This window comes from Crocuta crocuta, unplaced genomic scaffold (assembly GCF_008692635.1).
Source record: "Crocuta crocuta isolate KB4526 unplaced genomic scaffold, BGI_CrCroc_1.0 scaffold586, whole genome shotgun sequence".
Taxonomy (NCBI): domain Eukaryota; kingdom Metazoa; phylum Chordata; class Mammalia; order Carnivora; family Hyaenidae; genus Crocuta; species Crocuta crocuta.
Window position 1 is genome coordinate 1,158,725 of NW_027532407.1, and position 19,517 is coordinate 1,178,241.

Consider the following 19,517-nt stretch of genomic DNA (forward strand, 5'->3'; position numbering starts at 1 on the left):
AGCAGACCTTAGATTTGAAAATTTTTCTTTTGATTAAAAGTATTGATCTGCTCCCAAGCTATAGCTTATCGATCATTTACTTCACTTGTTACTTTCAGATATCAGTATTGTTCCAAAAAAAAAAAATTGAGCTTTAAAATGTGACCTATTATCAAATGAGTTTCTGAAATGCTAAGGTTATACAAAGTTNCTATTATGCATTGGAGAGTCTCAAAAAGGGAAATCTTGTGTGACAGACTCCCCAAACTTACTGAAACCCAGAATTCCTTCTCTGAAGTATCTCCAGGGATTTCTCTTCCCTGAAGCGCTTTTTAGGAAATACTTCACTGGACCATAACACAGATTACAAATATCACAATATCCATTTACTGGCTCCAAACAAATNCCTACTCTATCTTCTATGTCTTTGGCATCTTTTCATATTTTCTATCCCTTGGTCTCTCTGGACTGTTATCTGTATAGCTTCTTTAGCTATATCTTCTAATTGACTACTTCTTTATCAGTGTCTCAACTCCTGGTTATATTGCCTTATTAATTTCAATTTATATATTTATGACTTCTAGAATTCTTTAAGTTTTCTAGTAATTCTTTTGCAAATATATTTGTTCTTTTTAAAATTTCTTACTTTTTCATATCCTCAAGCTTTCTTTTATTTCTCAAAACATCAAATATAGTTTTTTCTTTTTTAATTAAAAATTTTTGAATGTTTATTTATTTTTGAGAGAGAGAGAGAAACAGAGCACAAGCAGGGGAGGGGCAGAGAGAGAGAGAGAGNACAGATGGCAGTGTGTTTTTCCCAATAAGCAGGGTCCTTGGGCGTGTGGTAACAGCAGAAATAAGAAGTATTTTAGGAAATACTTCACTGGACCATAACACAGATTACAAATATCACAATATCCATTTACTGGCTCCAAACAAATTGTGAGTTTTTACAGCCAGGCTATCATGATCCTTAATGGCCAGCACATTCTCTTTTGTCCTTTACTTTTTTTAGAACAGATTCCAAGTATAAACACTAACTTGTTTTGTAAGTGAAGTCAAGAGAACTTTCCTATCCACACCTCATGCTTTTTTTGTATTAGCATTGATTAATGGGTGATAATATGATTTATCTAGAGCTGTTTCTTGGCAAAATAACCTAAAGCTGAACAACAAAGGGCAGTAGTGGAAAATAAAAGGAGAGAGGAACAAGACCCCTGATATTCTTATTTCTGCTGTTACCACACACCCAAGGACCCTGCTTATTGGGAAAAACACACTGCCATCTGTAATTGGATGAAGAAGTATTTGCTGTACATGCTTGGACTGCATAAAGGAAAACTTTATGAGGTCAGAAGATATCAAAACAAAATATGAAATTGCTAAGCTGTAAGCTATTAATAATGAGTGTATACATGCTGACTATCTCCTTCCTCTACTTTTTACATATGCCAATTGTACTACATTTACAGAGAGCTATTGTCTTGGTATTCTTCATCCCTTTGAAAATATGCCGTGACATTCAAATTTGTAACTTTGTTCACACAGCACCAGCTAACTGAAGGGCAGGCATGGAAAAGAAGAGACAGAACAAGAACCCTGATGTCTTTGTTCTTGATGATTGTTAGCACCTTCAGATACAGCCAACCCCAAGAGCACAAACATTTCAAGAAAGACAAATTACAAAGCTGGTGATGTACAATGGAGATTTGTGATTTAGACAGAAAATAACTGTTTCCATTCATAACGTCGGGGGTTAGCATCCTTTTGCTTCTACATTGTGGTACCTGGGCTTGACTTAGATTATTCCAGATTGTGGAAGTAGGGAATCCTTACCTTCAAGAGCTGTCTTCCAAGCAGAAAATCCTCTCCTCCTTCTAGAAGGAAAATCTCTTTGGTCACTTCAAAAGGACTTCCTTGCTCTAATTTTTTTTTCAATGTTTTATTTTATTTCTGAGAGAGAGACAGCGTGAGAAGTGGAGGGTCAGAGAGAGAGGGAGACACACAGAATCCGAAGCAGGCTCCAGGCTCTGAGCTAGCTGTCAGCACAGAGTCTAACGTAGGGCTCGAACCCATGAACCACGAGATCATGACACTTAACCGACTGAGTCCCCCAGGTGCCTCAGGACTTCCTTACTCTAATCCATAGAGAAGTTGAATTGAATGCAAGCTTCTCCACTGCCTGAAATTAAGCCATGACTTTCTTTTCCTTCTTAATTATGAAAAGCAAAAAAAGTGAAGATGTTCTTAATTCCCTAAACATGAAAGTGCTAACTAAATTCAGTATTTCCTGACCCTTGCTTCTGAGTGAGTGTGATGTGTCAAGGGCACCAAGGAGAAGGAAGTATGTGGGTTAACCTGTCCACGTCCAGAAAATTCTCCCTTCTGATAAAGCTGAATTTGATCATTCAATTAATAACAAGAAATAAAGCTTGGAATATGTCTTGTACCATCCTGGCTTTGTTAAAATTTTTCATCTGTGCTCTTTTGCTACCCATGAAAGTGACAGTGAAAAATAGCTGTCCATTAACACAAAAGCAAAACGAAACGCAGTAATGATGCTGAAGCTTCCTGCAATGTTGGAATTTTTAGAAACCATGAATAATAAATTACCAGCAATGCCAAGAGAAGCTGATAGCTCTTCTCTTCAGTAGGTAAAACTCTCCATTATAAAATAATAATACACTGGGTCAGATGTCACAGCCTCCAGCAATTTTCTCAAAGTTATTTTACTTTAATACCAGAGCCACCAACATTGAATTCATTTTACAGATATGAAAACTAAGACTATTCTATCAAATGACCATTCAGAATGAATCAGAGTATTTCAACTGAGATCACCAGCTTAGCTCCAGATTTAAGTTAAGGCCTCTGACATATTTGTTAATCTGTCAGGTACAAGTAGAAGTCATTGGTTCATGAGTTGTGGTTGGAGTGAAGATGGGATTCCATTACTCACAACCTCTGGATCATTTGTTTCACCCATCAAATTCAAGAATAAGCAACAACATGGTCAATTATTAAAAGGTAGAATTGGCCCATATTTTCCAATATGGGGTTAGGAGCCACAAAGGAAGTAAGCAAACGTTCTCTTGAAAGGAAAGAAACAAACACAAAGCTTGCAAACAAGAAAGCAAAACACCCAAGTCCAACACCCTTGTTTATCACCTCACGAACTCCATACTCAGTTATCAGTGTATAGGAGGGGTCCAAAGCAATGAGTAAGTTCAGATAGGCTCTGAGATGCTTCCCTCCTCTCATTTCCCCCACTTCCACTCAGCAATCATCCAGGAACCTGATGGTTTCCTCCAAATTACAGAAATAAAATGGCCTAAGCACATCCAAAGCCCGGAACCCCCAGAAAAGAACTTTGTATAGGATAGTTCTTCCCAGTGCTATTATTTGAGACTTTCCATTTGTAATATGCCTAATCAGTCTGTTAGAATAAAGACTGGCTCAAGTTCTTGCTTATTTTCTCTGAAGAAAATTCATAAGAAGATGAATTCTGAGATACAAGTCATGTGACTTTTACTGGGACACCTCCCCTTTGGGAATTTGTTCCCTTTATGGGTAATAGGAGGTAGGGAACATTAAAACCAGGACCCAAATCACAGACACTCCAGAAGGCCCTGGACTACCTGATGGTTTAAATGTCTCAATGCTTCAAAATTCTATGGTGCTTTTTGGTTGAACAGCATTGGTAAAAGTCACGACTCCTTGACCTGGTTCCAGGCTACATGGACATAGCCTTTTATTGTACACATTTTTAAGGTGATGATCCTCAAACAAATCAGAAATACATAAAACCACATAAAATAGACAAATGCTTGAACATCTACCTCCTTTCCTTTTTTGACAATTGACTTAGGTTCATAGCTTGTGAAATAGCTGTAAGTCATCTGTCTCTTACCTTCTTCATAAAGTTACAAGACTCAACATTCTATTCCAAGCAAGGAAGCAGATCTTGCCTCCAGTTTGGCAGTTGCTGAAACTGTAGGCAGCTTCGATAATAATGATTTAGGACAAAACCTTAAAACTCAAGCTGTCTTAAGAAAGAATACATGACTTAAACCTCATATAATCTATGGACCTTATTCCAATCAGATACCATAACCAAACTTCTTAATAGGTAGAAATTCAATTCTTCTTTTAAGTTAAGCCTCAAAAGAATTAAAGTACATATGAGGAAGAAGGAAAGGGAAAAATGTGTTGAAAAAAGGGTTTGATATACCCTCATAATGTTACTGGTCAATGCTGAAAGAGAGGGAGAGGGGGAGAGAGAGAGAAATAGCCATGAATATGTATTTCATTTTTCTGGATGTGAATTAACTGTACAGGCTGTCTTCTTCACTGTGTTTTTTCTTGTGGAAAGAATTTCAAAACAACTTGCCAACAGGATCTCAACCACTTGGAGATTGAGGGAAATGGCATCTTCTATCCTAGAGTTCTAACAGGAAATTGCTTTGAAAGAGTTGATTGGGCTCTCTTTCACATGACACCTGATTCATATCTTTGACAGATTTAATTTTCAATGAAGGGGGAGCTCATTAATGTTTCTCTGAAATTGCCTTGTGTGTTGAGAGCCAATTCTCCTAAACCTGGCTTGCTCATTCTTGTGCAGCATCTTAAAGAAAAGTGATCCTACCACATTAAATGGCCTTTGACAACCAGAGCCAGGAAAGTTCTCTGACACATTTGAACTCTAACTGGGGTCAGTGTCCAGCATTCTGCAAGCACTCCTGGGGACTGCAAGAAATTTTCCATCTTCTCTCTTGTTTGCATTACTCCCCGGGAAGGTTCAAATTAGGCAAACATCAATATTTTGATGCAGTGACATGATAAATTTCCACAGTTAGGACTTGCGATTCCATTTTTGAAATGTTAGACTGCAGAGGGTAAGACAAGCAAATAAAACAAACCAAACACCACAAAGAAAAAAAATCAATTAAGAGCCTTAAGGAGATGTCCTACAAAACAATCTCTAACAGAAAAAACCCTCAACTTCAACACATTCAACACTGAATTTATGGTCTTTGCTCCAAAATCTGGATTCTTATCTTCCTGATTCTTACCTTGAGAATGGCATTGTTCTCGAGCCCATTTGTACAAGCAAGAACCCAAGAAGACATTCTTGATGTCTCCCTTGCTCTCAGGCACCATGTAGAATCCTTCATGAAGTCTTGCTGCTTTTTATCTCCTAACTGTCTCTTGAATCTGACTCCTCTCTACCTACACTGTCTCCACCATCATTGCTCATCTGAGGAATGCTGACTTGTTTAGCCTCCTCTGTTGACTTTGACCTACAACCAATTTTCATGCCACAGGTAGAATAGTCTTTTCCAAACCTAAATCCAATGACAGTATAAACCTGCTTTAGCACTCTTGATTGTTTTCGCATTACTCTCTGGATGAAGGCCAAGATCCATAATATGGCCTGCAATGTTCTGGCTCTGTCCACCTCACCAGCTTGATTTGAGGCTACTTTTCTTCATACACTGTGCTTCAGTCACTCAGGCCTCCTTCCAGCTACTCAAACTCATATGCTCCCTCCTACGTGGGGATATCTGCAGATACCATGATGCCCACTGTGTCAGCTCTTTGCTTCAAACTTCCACTTCCACTCACCTAATTAACACTTATATGTCTTTTAGATCTGAAATCTAGCATCACTTTTTTAGAAAAGCCTTTCTGATTCCTTCAGTTCAAATCATGTTCATTGATATAGAATGTCTTCCTTTCCTGCAGAGCACTCAGCTAATGTGCAATTTTACATTCATTTATGTGCTTATTTGATTACTATTCGTGTCCCTTACCCTAATGCAAGTTCAATATAGTGGGGATTTTTCTCACTGTTATATTTTTTGTTCTATCAGTTTCAGTGAGAAATATGCTTAAAAGCTTCTACTGGTTGTGGGTTTGCTTATTTCTCCTTTAATTCTATTAGTTTTTATTTGTATATTCTGAACCTACATTATTAAACACTATAAATTTAAGACTTTTCTATCATTCTAGAGGATTGATCCTTCTGTTAGTTTTAAATGGTCTCTTTCTGCCTTACAATTTATTTTGTTTGATACTAATGTGCCAATGCCAGCTTCCTTTTGCTTAGAATTTGTAAAGTGTGTCTTTCCTTATTCTTTACTTTTATTATTTCTGCATTTTTTAAAATTTAAGGTGCTTCTCTTATAAGTATTATATTATTGGGTCTTCTTATTTTTAATGCAGTCTGGCAATATGTATTTTAAAAATTGTTTACAATTGTCTATTATATTTAAAGAAATATAATTGTTGAAATACTTGGGTTTAAATTTACCATCTTATTGTTTTATTCTAATGTATCCCACTTATTCTATATTCCTTTTTTCCCCCTTACCTTCTTTTGGGTTAATCAAATAGACTTTACTACTCCATTTTGTTCACATGTTGGCAGTTACAAAATCTTTTGGCATTCTTTTAGAGGCTACTTTAGAGATTCAATAGGAATCTTGACTTTATTAAAGTATAATGTATAACAGTATATTTTTAATCAATTCCTATACAGTGAAAGGGCATTTAAACACTTTGACTTTACTTATCTTCCTTCTGAATATTGTGTTTTCANTTGGTATCTAGCTCATTTTCAGCAACTCAATAACTGTTTTTAATGAATGAGTGCAGACTTTGGGGCTAAGAATTTTATATGCATTATATCATTTAATCCTCATCATAAGCACAGGAGACAGGTATTTTAGAGAAGATATAAAGGAATATTAGATAATTGAGCCTCTTCCCAACCATATATTGGCTGTTCTGTAAAACCCCTCTTCTCAGGCATTTAAATCGTTATGTTTTTGCAACCTGCACATGCAGCCAGCTTTTTATTTTTTAATATTCAGGCTGTTAAAGCATCCTTCAATTCCTTCTCTTCTTTTCATTTTCCTTCTTCTCTATATTCCATATCTTGCTTTTTGTGGGCATGGATGTTCATAAGGATTTCAGTAGCAAGTGACGTAGAAAAACAAAAAAGAAGATGGTGGCACTCACCTCAGCTGGGCAGGGCATCTGTGCTCTAATATACCAAGCGACAGCCATACTCCCCTCCCCTCATGCCTCAGGGGACAGTGTTGGGACCGGCACTCATTCATTTAAAATAATTTTTCAAGTTGTTTCATTTTCTTTTTTTACAGCAGACTTTATTTAAGAGTAGTTTTGGGTCCACGTAAAACTGAACAGAAAACAGAGTTCCTATGTACCCCTCCCTCTCACACACACACTCACACAGAGCGGTACATTTGTTATCTTGAACTCATGTTATCAATGAACTCATATTGGCTTATTCATTTTTCTCCCACTGTCTGAACCCACCTGGGACTGTGTGTTTGCTCAATTTCAGCCATCTTGTGTTACAAGCGCTCTTTTGACCTGCAGTTAAAATTTAAAAATCTCTGCTTCTTTGTCAGCATTTATTCTGTTCCTACCACACTGCAGTAAAAGTTCACACACCCCTGAACTCTGGCCCTGCTAGCACATCTCAGTGTTTGCACGCTTGAAACCAGGCAATTAACTTGAATACTTCGTTCTTAAGGGAAATCGGGTACAATCTCTAGAAGCCATAAATGACCACATTGTCACGTGGCGCCTGAAATCTTTGTGATGCTGTTCACGCTCACAGTGTTCTTGCATCCTGCCTGACAGATCAGGCTCTGGCTCAAATCTTACCACATCTGTGAAGCCTGGCCTAATAAGCTCCATGCCACAATTATTTTTTCCTTTCTTTGGCACCATATCCGGCATCACACTGTCTTTGAGAAAGTCATTAACCCCCTCTGAGCTTAAGTTCGCTCATTGGAAAGTGTGGCACAAAACACTTACAGAGAAATTTGTGGGTAAATTTGAATGTATCTAAATGTGCCCATGCTCGACACACAGTAGATATGCAGTAAACACCAGGACTCCTGCTCTCCTTACCTACCCACGTGTATCTGGGGGGTAGGTGCATAGTGTGAGGGACAAGACTGTAAAACCATATAACAATGTGCTCGGACACAGGGTGCAGCAGACAGCAATACCTCAGAGATATCAAGTCCTTTCTGGATTTGCAAAAAAAGCAGACTATGAAGGAGCTGAAGGGAAAGGAAGAGGGGGGACAAGGGGCACCCATATGAGGCAAAGAGCACAAAGTGATAATCCCATGTATATCTCAGGAGGGTGGGGACTGTTCTTTCAGCTCAAGAGTCAGAGGACATGGTAGGGTTTGCCCCCATCAAGGAGGAGGCGATGGATTTCTGACAGTGGGTATACAGAGGGATCGATAATTCTAGACACAAAATGAAGCAATTCCATGGCTATTGTTGGATAAGAAGTAGACCCATTTGATAGTAGTGGGGGCCCTGGAAGGTCAGAAGGAGCCATTCAGTAAAGCACTCGAATGGCTGGGTGAGATGGATGGAATTTATCCTGCAATCACTGAAAAGCTATTGGGAAACTTGGAGCTGGCATGTCACATGATGCCTGAGATACTAGAGCAGCACAGACTGCAAGGGAAACAGCCTGGAGGCTGGGGGACAAGAGTGAAGCTCTTGCTACAGTCCTGTACAAGCTGATACGGCCTCACCTCAAAGGCAACCGTAGGAATGAAAAGGAGAGGATTCATGTTCAAGCACTGCCTTCTAAGAGATTTCTGTGGCCTCCACTTCTTCTGGATTCCACCCCACCCCCATCACCATTATATGACAGAGTACAGGTGTTTAAATAGGCTTTTCGTTGGGTGAGCACTAAAAAATTTATTTAAAAGTAGAAGACAATAAAACGGACTGGGTTCTGAGGGCTTGTTTTCAAAACATTGAAAGGGAATGAATTAGAATCCTCCTCTGCCATCTCCATCAAAGAGAGATCCCTAATATAATTACAAGTGATATAACATCACAGCTGGAGCTGTTCCACTCAGAGTGCAAAGAGCATAACAATGACAACTTTTGTGATTCTCTTAAAAGATAGACAGTCTCAGCACAGCCAGAAAGAAACAAAGGCGTGTAAACGTTAGGGAATGCATTGTTCCAAAATGGGCCAAGCAAAGGTCATGGTGATGGGGAAATGAAGTGACCAGGTGAGAGCATTGGCTCTGTCAGGCAAGAAGGAGATAGAAACAGAGCTGGGAGACCCACGCTTCACCCCTGCTCATGGAACCACAGCTCACCCCTCCTTCCCTGCACTTTGTGTACAGACACCCAACATAGGCGGGTCAATAAGCACCGCACTGAGGAGCCTGGGGAGGAATATGTTGGGGTGTATCAAGAGGCAGAAAATGATCAAACTGGAATCATCACTTTGGGGAAGAGGCCAACATTTTGAGGGCAAGGGTTGGGTTACTGAACGACTTGGAGGGGGCTCTCTGGTGAGTAGAAGGGAAGGGACAGGGTCACACCGGGAGCGCAGGCAGTACCGCCATCAATTGCTGAGACCCCTTCTGTGCCGAGCCCCAGGCCTCTTCCGCCGTCATCCACCTAATTCTCACCACCACCGTGGATCTGGGGAGGCCCTCAAGCCCTGTGTTATGTATGTACAAAAACCATGGGCTCAGAGACCTGCTGTAGGTCATCCAAGACCCTCTGTGGCAGAGCCAGGAACTCAAATCCAGGGACACATCCCTCCATGGATTTTTCTGTCTGCCTGGTTATGACATTTAATATTATGAAACATGATAGAAGCTCCTCTCTGCTGTCCCTGTACTTTGTGTATTGTTAGCCTCATTTGAGTCGTGTTTTTTTTTTTTGGTCCCAAACAGAACACTCCTCCTCTTTCACGGCTGCCTCTACGCGGCCTTCTTGGGAGAAGCTCTTTGGTGTGGCCGGCAGGTTCAGAACTGCATGTCTGTTGAGAAGAAATCTGAGTGAGGAATTCAGCCGCGCTTTCAACTCAGCCCTTTGACCTGAGCATAGAGAAGGAACTCCAAGCCTCTGCAACCTAGAGGGAAGAATTCCAGCAGCTAAGTCAATGTGACTTTCCAACAGGGAAATGCCCTTTATTGAAGCGAGGGACAGAATCTCTGCTCCCCTGCTGAAGCGGCCCGTTTTACTTAGGAAGACATCCCCTCCCCTTTCTGACATCCAGTAAGTCTCCAGAGAGGGGTTGCCCCCCAGGACACTGAGCCCCTCTTCTCCTGACTGGACCTAGGCCCTGTCCCTGTATCCCGACCACACCACTGCTTCCCCCTGCCATTATGTTGCTGTTTATGTGACTTCTCCCCTGCTAAAACTGTGAGCTGCTTAAGGTCGGGGACGAGTTTTCCTCCTCTAAAATTCCCAGCGTTACAAACCCTGAATACCTGTTGAGTAAACAAATCAGTGAAGCTGGCTAGTCCAAGCCATTGTGGGGAGTATAAAAGTAGAGTTCAGACCTGAAGAACAGAGAGGGACAGACACTGCCCACCTCAGATTCCAGAAACTTCTTTCTTTTTCCTTCTTTTTAGTGCTTATTTATTTTTGAAGGAGAGAAACAGAACATGAGCAGGAGAGGGGCAGAGAGAAAGGGAGACACAGAATCCAAAACAGGCTCCAGGCTCTGAACTGTCAGCACAGAGCCTGACACAGGGCTCGAGATCTGAGTGAAGTTGGTTGCTCAACTGACTGAGCCACCCAGGCACTCCAGATTCCAGAAACTTCTTCCCTCCTTTTGTCCCTCAGAGTATGATCCTTTCTCAGCCACTCCCAGCAAATGATATCAGATATACCTTGGGAGATCCACCTTCATCTAGGGAGTAGGTGGGTACAGAAGAGTGGAGCTCCTTGCTTGTGTCTATGCTTCATTCTAGGAGGCTGTGAGCACAGAGCCTAGTCCAGGTCTTCCCAGCAGGAAGGAAGAAAAGTGTGGCCTCACACTCCCACTCAACTGTATTTGTTTCAGGCAGTTATGGCTAAAGGTGCTCATGGTTGGGAAACACGAGTCAGAGGATGCTTCCTTTCTATTCAGTAGTGTATCTATCAGTGTGACCTCCATGAGTTAATAGTAGGTTTCAGAAGTATGAGTTAGAGGTAGCTGAGGATGCTGGCATAGCCCTGAGCGGGCACAGCACAGGGTGGGAAGGCAGGGCTGAGGAAGGAAGGTCATCTCCCTGCAGCAGTATGACAAGGCAAAGGGTAAATGAGTGTGCGTGGGGCTGCCTGGCCCAGCCTGGCCATACCCTGTTCAACTTTCTGCCAGGTGTCTCCTCTGTGCCATCCCCTGGGGCTTGGAGGGAGGCCAGGGCTGTGCAAGCAGGAAGATGAGTAGTTTGCCCACTTGACTCCTCTCCTTTATAGATCCGCACCCTAGGGGCAGCCCGGCTGATTCAGGATGGGGTGGGGCCTCCTGCTCAGAGTGTCTAGGCACCCATGGGGAGCCCTTGGCTGCCCTTTCCCCTCTGTGGGCTCTCCCTGCTCACTCTTTGCCCAAGGATTCCCTGAACGGCGTGTGAGGCAATACTTCAGAGGGAGGATTGGTGGCCAGACAGACTCAAGGCTGAAGTTCCTCATCTTGCACTTAGGCAAATTACTTGTTCTTTCCAGGCTGTTTTTTTCCTCATCTATAAAATAAAACTAAAAATCCCTACATTGCAGGCTGCCATGATGATTAATGCTGTGGTTCTCAACCCTGGCTGCACATCTGAATTCCCAAGGGAGCCTTAAAATGCCAAGGCCTGGGCTCCACCCAGATCAATGAAATCAGAGCCTTAGGAGGGTGGGCCCAGGCATTAGTATTTTAAAGCTCCTGGGGTGATTCATACATGCACCTGGCTGTGATGACAGAATAGAGGTAATGTATGTCACCTGAAAGACACAGTGCCCCCAGAATATAGTATGCCATTATTAAATGATACCAATATGACTATTTTACTTGTTTATTATTGCTGCCCTTAATCTTACGTCTGCCAAGAAAGAAAATATGGTTATGGGGAAGTCTGGTTATATCCAAATATAAATAGCAGATCATATCTAAGTGATGATTGCTAGCCTCTAAGGTGCTCACTGCAGTGATGAGAGTGACTTGAAACAGACAGTCCACTGTGAAGACCCGCGTCCTTTAAAACGTGTGCATATGCTCACTCACCTCCCCATGGCGTGACCTCTCATCAGACACACTTTATCCATCCTGGGTCTGTGCCAATGCAAACATTTCCAGTTGAAACCCAGTGCCCTGATTTCCAGGTACGATGGTGTCCCGGGAGGCACCTGTCAACTTTCACATCCCACGTTACCTTTGCTCTGCAGTAAACAGATGACTCATAGTTGATCCCAGCAGGCCAACCAACAAGCAGTCCCGGGCTCTCCTGTCTCGTGGCTTAGGCTGTTGAGACAATGCCCTTGGTGCCTATGAGGGAGTCATAAAGTTGGGCTTGAAACTCTGAAGTTATCTTTGTTTGCTGATTGTTTGGCTAGAGGGACTGGTGTTATTTCTGGCTTCTTTGGGGCCTTGCGATGATAAGCATGATGATAAGTATAATTGGGGTGGAAGGAGGGCAAACAGCCCTTCATTAGCAGAAGCAACGGGTCAAGCAGATTAGCTCAGATAATTGACAGGGACAACCCCCTAGCTTTTGGATACCAGTTCCCTTCTTTTTTCCAATCTAAATATGTTCTGAGTGTTGTTTGCAGAGGGCAGCCTAAAAGTTGTGGTTTCCACATATCCCATCCCTATCTGGGGGGTGCTAGAGAGTGGGTAGTAGCTTTAGTTTAAAGCCAAGTATTTAAATTTGTCTCCAATCTATCCATTACTTTGCTTCCAAACTGCCCAAGTTTGGGCCAGAATCATCAAAAGATGAGGCATTTATGCCTCCTACCAGGATCCCCATTCTCTCTGGCCTCGCCGAATAGCCAGACTGATTTCACTTCCCTACTTGAAACCTGTCAGTGATTTCCCCATCATTCTCTGGATCAAGGCCTCACGTTTTGAGGTGCCTCCAAGCCTACACCAGAATCTGGCCACGGTCTCCCTGGCCATGTCCTGTAGCTGCAGGCGGGGGGAGACGGCTCCTCTCAGCTCCAGTCTTCTTCTCCTTCCAGGTCTTGGAGCCTGGCGCTTCTACCCACCTGGAGCGTTTTCTCAGGTGTAGTTAACCCTAGAATCCTTTCTGTTGTCAGCTTCAACTTCACTGTATTAGGGAAGCTTTCTCTTTCTCCTTCCAGGACATGATCTCCTCACACTCTGAGTTCCCGAGGTTAAAATTTCCCAGGCTTTGTTGTCACCACTTGTCTAACCAGAATTTAAGTTCCATGAAGGAAGGACTATGTCTCACCTATGTTCCACCTCTCTCTATTCATAGCATCCAGCATCTATTCTTTTTAATGTTTATTATTCAGAGACAGAGAGACAGAGCCTGAGTGGGAGAGAAGCAGAGAGAGAGAGTGAGACACAGAATCTGAAGCAGGCTCCAGGCTCTGAGCTGTCAGCAGAGCCCGATGTTGTCAGAGCCCGATGTTGTGCTTGAATCCATGAACTATGAGATCATGACCTGAGCTGAAGTCTATGGCTCAACCGACTAAGCCACCAAGGTGCCCCTGGTATGTGTATTTAGAATGATCCCTGTAAGTACTTGCCACAAGTAGATATTTTTGATCCTTTCAGTAAGTCCACTGAGAAAGGTCAAGGCATTGGAGGAGAATATTACTCAGAACAAGCAAGATATGTTATCACACAGCAGTCAAAGGGTCAATAGCTACCTATTACGTCTAAGAGACAACATAAAATATTTTTAACAACTTTATTGAAACATATAAATATATATACAAGAAACCAAAACCAAACCACAATAATATATATCACCTTATGCCAGTTTGCATGGCTATTATTTTTTTAAAAAAACAAAAAAAACACACAAAAAACAAGATAAGTGTTGGCAAGGACATGGAGAAATTGAGACTGTTGGTGGGAATGTAAAATGGTGTAGCCACAACATAAAACAGTATGGACATTTCCCGAAATATTAAAAGCAGAACTACCATACAATTCATCAATCCCACTCTGGGTATATATTCTATTAGATATTTTAATTATAAGAAACACACATTTTATTGGTATGTAGTTTTTTTCAAAAAATTGTTTGCCAGACTGTCAATAAGTAAAGCCATTGTTAACTACTTGTAAAAATGAGCGTAATAGCTGACAATGATGTAGTGCCTGCAGTGTTCCAGGCACAAGAATGCTATGACATAGATGCTATTATTCCTCAATTTTCTGCACGAGCAACAGAGAAGGAAGTGATCTGCCCAGTGTAGCGGAGACCACATTTGAAACCAGAAGCTGCTACTCCAGGGCAAGCACCCATCACTGTCTCCGCATGGAACTGCTTACCACCTTCCAAAATTTAGGGTCTCATACATTTGCAGGAAAATATCATGGGCTGAGGATGCGTAATCTATGTTATACCTCCTTTCAAGAGATGGAGCCATTGCTAATGCCTCAGAACATAGAAGGGTGGGATTTGATTTCTTATCTGCTTGAATTATTTCTGAAGAGTTTGCTGTATTATCAGTGACATAATGGCGGCCATGAGGAGATACAAGGTTGTTTCATTACAGACAGTGTCATCTTTAATTTCCTTTAAAAGACCCAGAGCTCTGTGGCTTCCCACCTGTTTTGTGACCCAGAATTGGGCTGACTGCAAGTGCTCCGTGACTTTGGGGAAGCGACTATACACTGACAGAGCCTCAAGTGCCCTCGGCAGGAACCGAGGATGCCCACAGTGTCAGCTGTTTCCAGCCTCCCGGGCTGGAGAATTCACACACTGCTCTGCCTCTCCGATTTGAGTCAAGAGCTCAATGGGGATGTTATTACAGTCCTTTCCACTTTAAATTTCCTACAAGGGGCATCTGCTGGGTGTTTCCTCGCTGTGCTGGTGCCTCTTGTGTGGTTAGTGCAGACCCACCACCACTCGGCAGAGCTATTCGCCTGTTCACTGTTAAAGGCACGTAGGTGCCCAGGAGGCTCAGCGGCCAACAATGTTGCAATTATTCCTATTTTTTGGTTGGATGTCCTCTTCCCCATACTTTGTAAGCCCTGTGCTCCCGATTTACTGGGGTCATATTGACTTCCACTAATAAAATCACCTGCTCCATCTCTAAGTCCTGATGACAATTTCTGCCATGATTAACACGTTCCCAAAGTCTTAAACCTGAGAAATAGATTATTCTACCACAAGAAGGTAAAAAATGCAACATATATATCCCCTTTTGATAATAGCACAATTTTACAAAGTGTCAGGCATTTTATATGCACTTTCTCATTTAATCTTCTCAACATCCTTATGCATACTTATTGTTATGATGTCCATTGTATAGGTAGGAACACAGAACGGACAGAGTTTGCTTGTTTGTTGGTTGGTTGATTTTTTAAATTATTTTTTGAAATTCCAGTCTTTTTAAAAACATTTTCTAATGTTTATTTATTTTTTGAGAGAGAGAGACAGAGTACAAGTAGGGGAAGGGCAGAGAGAGAGGGAGACACAGAATCTGAAGCAGGCTCCAGGTTCTGAGCTGTCAATACAGAGCCCAACGCGGGGCTGGAACCTACAAAATGTGAGATCATGATCTGAGCCAAAGTCCAATGCTTAACTGACTGAGTCACCCAGGTACCCAACTTGTTTGTTTTTATGTAACAGTTAAATATCATATAATCAGTAAGCAGCAGAACTGGAATACATCATGCAACTTAAAGAGCCAACATGTTTACCCACTGTGCCTTGCTATTCTACCTTACTTCTCCTATACTGTTTTTAACTTGAGTTATTTTCTCCATTATAGTTGTATCTATGGATGCTTGATTGCTTGTTTATTAAAAATATGATCCTGGGGCACCTGCGTGCATCCTACTTTGGCTCAGATCATGATCTTACAGTTTGTGAATTTGAACCCCACATCTGGCTCTGTGCTGAGAACTCAGAGGCTGGAGCCTGCTTCAGATTCTGTCTCTCTCTCTCTCTCTCTCTCTCTGCCCCTCCCCCACTTTCTCTCTCTCGTTCTCTCAAAGATAAATAAACACTAAAAAATTTTAAAAATATGATCCTGAGAAATTAGGATGTATTTTTCAACATCATTCAATTTCTGTTACACACATTCTCTCCTCACCCCCAGCACACACACAGCTATGCCCACATACACCCTTCCAAGGAGATCTAGAAACTCTTATTTGTAAGCCTCTTTGGAAGTTATGGTGACTTTTTGAAAAGGGAGAGATTGCTCTGATAAAATATGGAGTTCCAGGGCAGGTATACACAGGATCTAGAGAGCTGAACAGGTAGTGCTTGTCCCTTCAAATAGGAGACAATAATGTCTGAAGCCTCTTAGGACTATTTCTTTTCACCATGGAAACCACATGACAAACTGGGTTGGGTAACCATATTCTCTGAATCTCTTGGAGAAGAAGCAGTGCACTATTTCCCTTCTGTGATAATAACCAGGCAATTGTATGTAATATGACAAGCAGGGGACCTGGGCCAAACCTCAGTCTCACCCCTCACTAATCTTGCAGCCCTGGGCACATAATGACCTCCTATAGCCTTGGCTTTTATTTCTTTAGCATGAGGCTGACCATACCTGCTCTCCCTCTAGACTCCTCAAAATGTCAGATAAATCAACCCAGGACAGCTGCTGAGCATGGTGGCTGCCACACAGTAGGCCCTCAGGAAATATGAAATCAAACCCCAGCGTTCTTCTGGTGCTCACTCCCACTTCAGGAAGTGTCTACACACTCTTGTAGTATGATGCTTCATTAATAGGAACACATCGCTGGGTCTCAGATCCCCAAACTTCCAGAGGTATAGTGGAAGTGAAGTTCCAGTCACTCCACATGGAACAGCCAAGAAACGAAATGGAAAAATAAATGATTTTAAGACTTCCAGAGAAACAAAAAAGTGCAGTCTCTAAAAATCATTTTATTTCTTCTGGATTGGGGGTGGTGGTGGGTAAGTTATTCTTGTTGGTTTCTTTTTTTTTTTTTAAGTTAATTTAGTTAATGTTTTTACAGTTGGACTGTGTAAGGTTAGAGGAGTGAGGGTAATAGAGGCCAAGGATCATTTGATACCTGGACAAAAGTGTAAATCATCATAACTATTACAGAATAAAATCCACCTTCCCAGGGACAGCAACTATGATGTGGACAGAAACCAGGGAAAACACTTTAGCAGCACTGTTTGCCAAATAGAATTCCTGTGACTGAATCAAAAACATTATTTTCATGGGCTGTCTACCAGGGCATAGAAGTAATTTTGTTATGACAGGCTCAACTTCCTAGAGATGATTTTGTGAGAGGACTTGTGAATGATCATTTCTGTCTTTTAAAGATCAATGTTGGTGAATATCGTGAGGAGTCAACTATAATCTTTGGGGCCTGCACGAGACTCCGACTCAACACCTACATGATCTGTGTCTTTCTCCCCCCGAGAAAGGGGAACCTCTCCTATGTGTCTGTGATATTGTAATGAAACAAAATTTCACTTTCTGGGCTACTGGGTACTGAGTAGTATGGTCGGAGGGAAAGACTCCCTGATGTTTGGTCTTCCAGCCCTCTCTCTTCCTCCTCCCCCTGGAGGTATTGAGGTTCCTTCATAGCACCCAGCACAGAGCCTCTGCTCCCAATATTCTGGACTTCCAAAGAAGTAATTCTTATTGTCAGTGGCTCGTAGTTCACTAGAAGAAGGTGAAAGATGATTTTGTGCCTCTGTGACTGTTTAGCTTCTTGAGAAGTATTTGTTTATGAAATAAAGCAAAACTGGAGAAGGTAGGTGCTCTATGACAGTGAAGGGGTCCAGGATCAATTATTATAACTAGACGGAGCAATGCTGACAGCTACTACAGACAGCCACTTGAGACCACTATTATTTCCCTGTGTCGTTGTCTGTGTAAATGTCATGGTAGATGCTAAATTGTGGGTTAGGTGTCATTTTGCCTTTAGGAAAAAAAAAAAAAGAAAAGAGCATCTAAGATATGTCTGCTAGTATTCATTCATTCATTCATTCATTCATTCATTCATTCATGAAATATTAATGGAGTGCATATTCGAGGGCAAAGGCCTGTGCCGGTTGCTATGGTGATCAGAGCCAGGGTCAGAGTGAGGCAAGGGAGGCAGTGGCCTGAAGCACAACATTTAAGGGGATGCCAAAAATTTAGGAATCAAGATAAATAATATCTTAATGCAATACATTTTAAAAATTCAAAATCAATGCAAAAATCTATGATGAACAAACTATCAAAATTTCCAATAAAGACAGAATCAATGAACAATACTGGGCCATAGCAGAGCCTGAGGCAAAAGGAAAAAAATCTGAAAGGAAAAGGGCAAATAAAAGGAAAAGCATTGATCCTGTCTTTCTTGAATATTTTGATATTTTGTTCATGGAAAATCATGGATTTTTTTTTCACTAATTCTTAGTTATTTTAAAATGTCACATTAACAACATTATTTATTTTGACTGGAGTTTGGCCCCTTCCCCTAAGTTTAGCATCTGACACAAGTCCCTTATCTTACACAGTCCCAGCCCTGGTAGGGATTTGAAGATCTTTGATCAGTTTAAGAAGAGATAAATGCAAGAAGAAAGGTTATAGAGAAATGTCATAGGAGATGAGAGGAAGAAGAACTTATTTCCACCGTGGGGGGTGGGGTCAGTGAAGGCTTTAGACAAAGCTGTGTTGAAACAGCACCTTACCACACTCTGGCATGGTAGAACGTTAATAGAGAAAAGATCCCAGAAACTCAATCACACTTTAAAGTAAAGAAGGAAGCATTACTAGGTCAGAATCAGGGAAGGGAATCCACAGGCTATAAATGGAGAAGGTGTGCCAGGTATAGATGAAAAGTGTGTGTTTATACAGTACAGAGCATGTCTGAGAGTCCTTCCTGTGGCCAAGGGGGAGGCTTTGTGGGGACAGATTCATTTTACAACACCTTTATATGAACTAGACCCTGTTTTCTAGCTCTGTGTATGAAGACAGAAGCCAGTGTGTGGAAGAAAGTGAATAAATGGTGCCTCTGAATGATGAAGGAGGTACCTTTCACCTAAAAGGTATGTTCATTCACCAAGTGAATTCTTGTCTCAAGGGCTGGTTTCAGACACAGCAAAAAGCTTCTGTTGTTAAAATCTGGTGAGGGACCACACCAACAACAAAATTCCTGATGTGGAAAATCAAACTTTTATAAGCCACAGTTACACAAACACAGAGGAGGAGTGTGAATTCAGAATCTTCTAAAAATTCATACCCAAGATGGAATCAGGGCTCTCAGCTAGAGGGTTTGATTTCGAATTCTGTAATTCATCCAGAGTCCACCATCCTTTGTTTACTACTAACCACCTGCAGTTGACCAGGTTCAGAAACAGATTTCAGGACGTTGTTTTGACCCAGTTCTCTGTTTGAATGAGCTGAGTCATTTGTGAATCTATACCAGCCCAGCCCGGAGGGGCAGATTGCTGGCAGGGAGAAGGTGAAGTATGCACTCAGTATGCAGAGTGAAAGGGAGTGTTGAAAATAAATAGTAGAGATCACCTAATGCACAAAAATTCTAACCTGGACTGTTTTAGTGGTATGGTTACTATA

At 41.6% G+C, this 19,517-nt stretch overlaps 1 long non-coding RNA gene across 1 annotated transcript in view; it reads right to left on the reverse strand.

Annotated features, from left to right (window-relative positions):
• Positions 1-5,198, reverse strand: part of LOC144243653 (uncharacterized) — a 94,592-nt gene extending 89,394 nt beyond the window's left edge. The window contains exon 1 of the long non-coding RNA XR_013338726.1: positions 5,052-5,198. This is a non-coding gene — a long non-coding RNA (uncharacterized LOC144243653). The remainder of the gene's footprint in view (positions 1-5,051) is intronic.
• Positions 5,199-19,517: the final 14,319 nt, after the last annotated feature.